The 8633-nt window shown below is 34.3% G+C and overlaps 1 long non-coding RNA gene across 1 annotated transcript; it reads right to left on the reverse strand.

The window, feature by feature from the left end:
* Positions 1–4679: 4679 nt before the first annotated feature.
* Positions 4680–5211, reverse strand: LOC115969582. Its single transcript, XR_004087006.1, has 2 exons — positions 5131–5211; positions 4680–5012 (listed from the first exon to the last, which is right to left on the reverse strand). It is a non-coding gene; the product is annotated as an uncharacterized LOC115969582 (long non-coding RNA).
* Positions 5212–8633: the final 3422 nt, after the last annotated feature.

The raw sequence follows: 8633 nt of genomic DNA on the forward strand, positions 1-8633 counted from the left end.
TGCTCATTGCATGTCCAAGTCTTGGTCTTTGGGTTTGTTCACATGCATGAAACTTTGGCTTTGTTGAATTTCAATTGATTGCATGTGAGTGAAATTTCCACTATAACATCTCATGCATCATACATAGTTAAAACACCAACAACTATATATGTGTGTATCTATATATATATATATATCTCAAAACTTAACCACTAAATATAGTTTTGCACATACTAAGTATATATTTATAATACAAATAGCCATTTCAATTATTTATAATCTTTACAATTCTTATTCAATGACATTATAAAATAATATGTTTATTAAATACTTTTATATTAATTTTTGTAAGTAAGTGGCTTAAAATATTAATAATATTTAACCATTTAAACACATAGTTTAATTATAAAAATTTGGTCGGGGTGTTACAGGGTTGGTCTCGATGGTGGCAGTATGGATTTGGGTTGGTCTCGATGTTGGCAGTGTGGATTTGGGTCGATGTTCAATGGCAACAGCGTGGGTTGGGTCGGTGGTCAATGGCAACATGGGTTTGGGTCGGTGGTTTTGGGGTGTCTGTGATGGTGGGTTAATTTGGGTTTGTGTAGGTTTGCTTGGTCTGGGTTGATATGGGTTGTGGGGTGATTTGTAATGGGGTTCGGTGGTGTGGGTGTGGGGTTTTAATTTGTGTGGGAGTGGGTTTTAGGTCGTGATGGTGCAGTGGCGGCGTGGGGTTCTAAATGGATTTTTTGTGGGGTTCCAATGGGTTTTGATGGGGTTCTGATGGATTTTGTGGGAGTGGGTTTTGATGGATTTTTTTGTGGGTTTTGATGGAGTTTTGATGGGGTTATTTTTCTTTGATTTTTTGTGGCTTTCTTTGCATGGTGGTGGTGGGTGTGTTGTTGCTGTGGTGGCAAAGGTGGGTTTCATGGTGGCAGATGTAGATTTCATTTGTGTGGATTTTTGATTTGATTTTTTTGTGGGTTTCTGTGCATGGTGGTGGTGGGGTGGGTTGTTGCGGTGGTGATGTATCTAATGGGTTTTTTCGTGGTGGTGGTGGTGGGATTCTTGCGGCGCAGAGGTGGTGGTGATGGGTGGTTGAGAGAGAAACAGTGAGGAAAACATAAACAAATAAGGGAGAAGGGTGAGAGTGAGATTTGATCATATTATTTTATTGGGTAGTATATATATTATTTTAATGAGTTGAATAGGAAAATAAAAATTGGGATGCTAGTTGTATTGTAAAATGATATTGTATAATTAATAAAGTAGATTTTTGAGATGGTAAAATAGAATAGGATAGAATTCGCGGATGCAAATGCTCTTACAATGAAAGGAGCAAGAAGTGCTTCTTTCAGATAGGATATAGATTGACAAGCATGTACAAATAAATGTTTGGTTTGATCAGTTTCTATACCACCATAGTCTCCAAGCTTCCCTTAGGGAGAAGCTCTTGAAAGGGCCAAAACTCATATTTCTAAAAATCATAAAAAAGTTATTGATAGAGATATTACTAATCATGCGGTTTTGGAAATTGCTAGTGTGAGAGTCAATATCGTACTAAAAGCTATTTTAGTTTGGTCAAAGAAACGAAATATTACAATATTGATGGTCAAAGAAACGAAATATTACAGTATCGATTAATATTTGTGTACCGTTTCAAGATTATTGCTATTTTTAATAATATATATAATATTTTTTAAGTATAATATTTTATTTGAGCAAAAAAAATTTTGGACTATAGAAAAATTAGATAATTTATTATTCTTTATTTATCAAAAGATGATAATCTAAATACAAAAAAGAATGTAATGGGCTAATAGGTACATTAGTAAAGGCGGGATGTATTAATGTTTTTTAAAAAAGTGAAAAACAAAAGGTCAGATTTGTCCGTTTGGGAACAGTTTATTTAATTGAAATTAATTTTTTTACTAAAAGTACTGTAGATAAAGCTAAAAGGTAACTGAAATAGTATAGTGGGATCTATGAATAGCACTAAAAGGTATAATAAGCATGTGTTTGGATTGGGCCAAAACACAGATTTCTAGATAAATTTAGGTTTCACAACACTATTCACACATTTAAAAATTATTTTACTACAGTATTTTCAATAATAAGTTTTCAGTTGTTAGCAAATAAGTGATGTTTAAACGCACCCTAATACTCATAATTAATAGCTAAAATAAATTGAGTAGAAAAATAACTAAATGGTAGAAAAATATAATTTTTTAAACCAGTATGAAATGCAAACTTTTTCGTCATGAATAATGATTGAGAAAACCTTCAGTCAGGTCCTGTATAAAGAAGGCATTTTATGCCACCAATGATGTATCACCACGTCATATTTTCATTCCTCTTACAATACACTCTTGCACACACAAGTATAAGTTAATTAAATACAAAATTCTCAAACACCTATCAGACCTGAGAAGCTCCAATGCCTCCCATCTCCTCGTACCACCGGACCTCCACCCAACTGCTGGAGTTGCTGCACGCATTGGTCGAGAGCTGGCACCGTTGCACCGATTCCTCCCTATCGGTTAAGGTTTGAGTTTTGAAACCCAATTCATTTTTCCACTCCTCATCAAATGTTTGAGCTCCTAAAAGAGTTCTTGCTGTAGATGGTTCTTTAGTGGCTGATAGTTCTGTAGGGATGTGTTTGATGAAGGACAGTGAAACATTGGGTGTTAAATTGAAAAGCAAGAACACTAAAACATTGGGTTTCGAATACGTATTAATGATAATGACTATCACATTTTAGGAAAAGAAGATTAAAAAAAAAAATGACATGGAGGTGGGTTTGCAGCAAAAGCTTCAAGAACTTTGTTTTTTTTTTTTTGCTTAAAATCACAAAATCCATGTCTTAAAAATTTGTGGAAACAATAAAGAAAGAGAAAAAAAAAAATTAAAGATTGAAACTTTGAGGTGGGAATCAGTTTAAGATTGATAAAAATCTAATGGGCTTGTTTCAAAAGCTTCGAAGACTTTTGCGGACACAACAAAGAATGACTTTCTCTTTCTTCCTTGTGCCAAAAATCAAATGGGTTTATCAGAAAAGCTTTAAAGACTCTCTTTTGAGCTTAAAATCAGGAACCCATGTCTCAATAAAAATGGGAGAGAATGAGAAGGAAGCCGGACCCAAAATTCCATTAAATTTGTGATACCTTGATGAGAATTCGATGTGGTGACGCTAGCTCTTGACCGATGTGTGCGGCGTCTCCAACAGCAGGGTGAAGGTCCGGTGGTACGAGGAGAGGAGGAGATGAGAGGCGTTGGAGCTTCTCAAGTCTGATAGGTGTTTGAGAATTTTGTATTTAATTGAGTTATACTTGTGTGTGTAAGAGCATCCACAGCAGATGTTGTAAAAAAAATGCTATTTTGCCACACCAAACACCTACTTTATTATTTTATCACATCATTTTACAATATCGCATTTATCAGATGTTTTATCATTCAATTCTATACATTAAAATAATATATACTACTCATTAAAATAATATATTATCTCAGCCACCAACAACAAACAAATACCAATCACCAAGCAACAACATCCACCAACCATCACTGTCTCAACAACACCGACCAGCCACCACCGGCACAACCACCACTTCACCACCACACATGCCCAGCAAGGTAGCAACCACCACCACCACCACCACCACCCCACCATCACACACCCAGCAAGGCAGAAACCACCAACAAAACAGGAAAAAAAAAAAAAAAATCACCAGCAAATACCAATCACCAAGCACAGCCACCACCCAAATGCCAAACCACCACCGATTCAACACCGATTCAGCACCGATTCAAACAAACAAATACCCATCGATTCAAACATCGATTCAAACAAACAAATACCCAAATTGCAGCCAAAAAAAAAAAAAACCCATAACCAGAGAGAGGCAGAGTGGCTGAGCGTGAGATCGATGGCGGCCTCGGGGTGTGATCGGTGAGATCGAGCGTAGCTGGAGCGTGGCTGAGCGTGAGATCGAGTGGCTGGAGCGTGAGATCGAGTGGCTGGAGCGAGATCGAGCTTGGCGGAGCGCGCAGTCATCGTCGGAGCTACGCCGTCGTCACTGACGGTAAACATTTCGGACTAGTCGAAGAGAGAGGGAATCGGAGAGTGAGAAAGGAGAAAAGAAAAAAATGAAGAAGAGAGAGGGAACCGGAGAATGAGAGAGGAGAAAAGAAAGAAAATGAAGAGAGAGAGGAGGGAGAAAACGTAATATAAAATAATAAAAATTTTACAACATTTGTCCGTACCGTTGCAAATTTGCAACGGTACTGTTCATATGTGGTATAATTTTTACCATTTGGAACATCTGATAAAGCTCTATTTTTGTGTTTGGTGTGCTAAATGTGCCAAAAATTTGGCATTTGGCACATTTAGCACATCTGCTATGGGTGCTCTAAGAGTATATTATAAGATCAATGAAAATATGACGTGGGCTGACGGAAGGTTTTCTCATAATGATTTACGAAGTTCAAAACTTGGAATTATTGGTTTTGCTTTAATGAGAGTAATTTTGTAAGGAATTATTTTATTGGTTTTGTTTTGCTTTTTCACATGACAGCAAAAGGCTTTTATGGGAACAAGAGCAAAGCATCTGACAAATACCCTTCACTCATTTCTTCTCCCCCTCCTCCTGGAAAGTTGAATCACAAGTTACACACCTGAAACAAGCTAATCGAAAACAACACTCTACCACCAAACAACTTCTTACAAAAATTCTCATTAAAAAAAAATCCTCTTACAAAAATTACACATACAAATTTCAGGTGTTCCTAGAACAAAACCAGAACATATAATCAATAAAAAAAATTATGACTTTAATATTTATAAAAAAGAAATCAATATGGGTTTTAAATACTTGTGAATCTCGGCGCCGGAACTTCAAAGCTGAACAACTATCTGTTGCCGACAACAGGAGGGGCCTTGAAATGGGTGCGTCAGCTAGGCGTGGTTCATGATCGGGTGTTCCTTGAAGCCATCTCCATTTCGTGCTTGAGTTCTCTTTGATTTCAGTGGTCTCTGTCTGTTGAGGGAATGAAAGAAAGAAAGAAAAAATACAGCGAAAGAGATGGGATCTGAGAGAAAATAAAGGAAAGAAAGAAAAAAAACTGTAGTGAAACTGAAATAGAAGAAACATTTACCTCTGAAGACCAAGTTCTACCTTGGCTGAAACAAGACTTTCTGAAACAAGTTCTCCCTTGCTGAAACAAGTTCCCTTACACAACAATTTCTGAAAAGTAATGTTGTCCTCACGTGGATACGTGGTAAAAAAAGAGCCACACAACTTTCTTTTTTTTTTTTTTTTTTTTTTTCGTAAAGGCTTACACAGTACAGTGATAACTTTTTTTTTTTTTTTTGACTCTTGGCTGCTTTTTTTTCTTGGCTAAACTGACTCTTTGGCTTCTTGCTACAAACAATTATCTAAATTTAATGATTAAATAATGGTAACAATACAACTTTTTATAAGTATTTGTGAAATTATTTAAGTATTTAATTGTTTTAATTATAATGAAATTTATTATAAGTATTTGTGAAAAACTAAATTTATTGTGAAATTTATTATAAGTATCAATTGTGTCTATTATTCACATCATTTTTAGCTGTCATGTGACATTATTTTATTGGACAAATTAAACACATGTAACATTATTTTGTAGCACTTAGGATATGTTTGATACATTGAATAAAGATTACGACAGGAATTATAATCTTTATTACTAGTAATAAGTGTGTTGTAATGTAATAACTAAACAAATTTATTAGTTTGGTTGTAAGTTATAACATTAGAACGAAACTTAACATTTATGCTTGTAACCTTATAACCTCTATGCTTGTAACCTTTCAAGATGATATGAGGTCAATAAGTATTAAGACAATAAAATCTTGTTTCTTGCACCAATGACCAATTCCTTTTGAGTCTACAATTTCTATTTGTATATGTGATGGCATGAGCTTGAGTCATTGCATTTTTTTTTCCTAGTCCTATACCACTAGCCTTATCATAGTAAGTATGTGAGAGGCCCCACCCTCAGTCCACCAACTTTTTGTTGGGACAAACCCGCGTGAATTAGTGGGGTTGTGTTAGTGCCCCATTATATTTCCCCATAGATTTAGGGTCTTACACTCTTACATGAAGTTGCCATTTATTTTATTTAAATAGTAAAAATAATAAAATCCAAAATGAAAGAAATAAAAATATTTTATTGATTAGTAGTGGGTTAGAGGTGTTAGAGATTTAGTGTCCTAAGACAATAAAACATAAATAGTCATTTTTAAAATGATTTTAAGTTTAAAAATAGTATCTTGCTATTTTGTGTTTTAAATGTGGTAAGAAGACTGGTTTGCTTTGGATTAAAAAAGCGTCATGATACATGATATGATATGGGACATTAGATTTCAATTTTAGTGAAACACTATTATTTCTATGGAAAAAATTTCTATTTTTTCAAGAATGCATGATATTCATTGGCATAATATCGTCAAAATGATAATATAACACTAACAAAAATAAAAAGTTGACAAACATCATATTGGTGATTTTTTAAGCAAAAGACCTAACATTTCAAATAAAATATTGGGTTCAATCCCATATCTATTGAAGTACAATTTTTCATTTTCTTTGCACCATTTGAGGAAGTTGAGTTTTCCTTCTCCTTCTCCTTCTCCTTCTCCGGACATGTAGAGATGTTATGGCCAACATGCTTACAAAACCCACAAGTTCTCTTTTGCTTTCCCAATTCTTTTCCACCTTTCATTCTTTTTTGCTTTGGGCGACCTTTTTTTTTTGAGAGCGGAGGACAATGAACAAAACAATCTCCATCAATAGCATCATTAGCATTAGCATCAACCATATTTTCCTTGTCCACTAAATTTTCATCACTCAACACTATCAATTCTTTTCCACCTAATGATGTTTCGCGACACCAACGTGGTGGAAGATACAAAGATGGAATTTGGTAACAATCTTTGTGAATGAATACACTAAGTGTGTGACGACAAAGTATACCCCAAAACTCAAAATTCTTGCAACTACAACTAGTCCTCTCACCATCCCATAAGAACAAATGCTTTTGACTAGTTTTTTCTTAATAATATTGCAACACAAACTCAATACCGTTTTCTTGAAGCACCGAGTATTGTGTGGCTCTTCCAAACTCCTCTTGAAAAATCTTGAAAGCATAGGGTGTCAACACACTATGTGCTTGTTGTTCTATTGGTGACAATGTTCTTAAAGAAGAACCTCTATATTTCTCCAACATTGTATCATGTGATTGTGTTTGCTCAATATCTTCAATGGCAAGGTCAACCTAAAATTACAAATTGTAAATAATTTAAAGACACATAAAGACTACAAATATTAACAAATAAAAAAATAAATCAAATTCTACAATAAAAGGAAGCAACGATAAATAATGACTTACTTGTTCAATAAATTGCGTCAAGTTTATGTGGGAACTAACAAATCGTTTGATAAATGCATTTATACTTTCGGATCTTCCGGTTGTTGTCATTTCCCAAAAAAAATAGTTACGAAGGTAACATGGTACCCAAAAATGCTTGATTTGATATAAACCACTTACATGCTTGTTAGTAAGCATGTCATATTTTGCCATTACTTGAGACCATTGATGTTCAAATTCTTCACATGAGTCTAACTTATATAGCTTGTAGAAATCCATGCACCAATTTGAATATTGACTACGAAGAATTGCTGTAAACCAACCACTAAATTTAGCAGTAATGTGCCATATACAAAAAGCATGTTTTGTGGATGACAATTCTTTTGATATTGCCTCTGTAATCCATGGATCTTGGTCTGTTAAAATTGCCTTAGGTGACTTCTTAATTAAATTTGCAAAAGTTTATTAATCAAATACAAAGTTATTAACACATGAAAAAATATAGTAGGATATATACTATTAAACTACTAATTAATAAAATAAAATCGAAAAATAATTGCATAAGCTTACAAGATAATTAAATAATTTACGTACCTTCATTAACCATTGAAATGCATTAGTTGTTTCATTTCGAAGAAGTACACAACCAAAAAGAATTGTCTTTCCATGATTATTGATACCAACAAAAATACCAAAAGGCATGTCATATGCATTTACTTTGTAAGTAGTATAAAAAACAACCACATCTCCATATTTTTGGTACCAATCAAAACAAGGAGTAGGCGCCCAAAAAATATGCTCCAACCTACTCTCTTCATCAGTTGTATATGCATATTGAAATTTAGAATTCTATTCCTTAGCAACTTTGCACAATTGTAAGAGACCTATAACATCATTCATTGCATGCATTCTTCTCATTTTCACATAAAGGTTATGGATATCTCTTTTAAAAAATGGAAGATCTCCATGCTTCACACATTTCTCAAGCTCCATAACACGTATTATTTGCCTAACCGAAAGTCCACCCTTTTTCAACAAGAGAATGCGATCTTTATCTTCTTTAGTGATAACTCGATTGGCCGGAAGAAATCTTACTTCCAAAGGGGACAACAATTCATGATTGTGATCTATAACAAACTTAGTGACATGCCATTATCGTGGAAAAATATCAAATGACTTTCATAATATGATTCTTAGATGAGCTTTGCATTCACATTTTGTAGATATCCTATTTCGTTACTCCT

This window comes from Quercus lobata, chromosome 11 (genome assembly GCF_001633185.2).
Source record: "Quercus lobata isolate SW786 chromosome 11, ValleyOak3.0 Primary Assembly, whole genome shotgun sequence".
NCBI classification, from domain to species: Eukaryota; Viridiplantae; Streptophyta; class Magnoliopsida; order Fagales; family Fagaceae; genus Quercus; species Quercus lobata.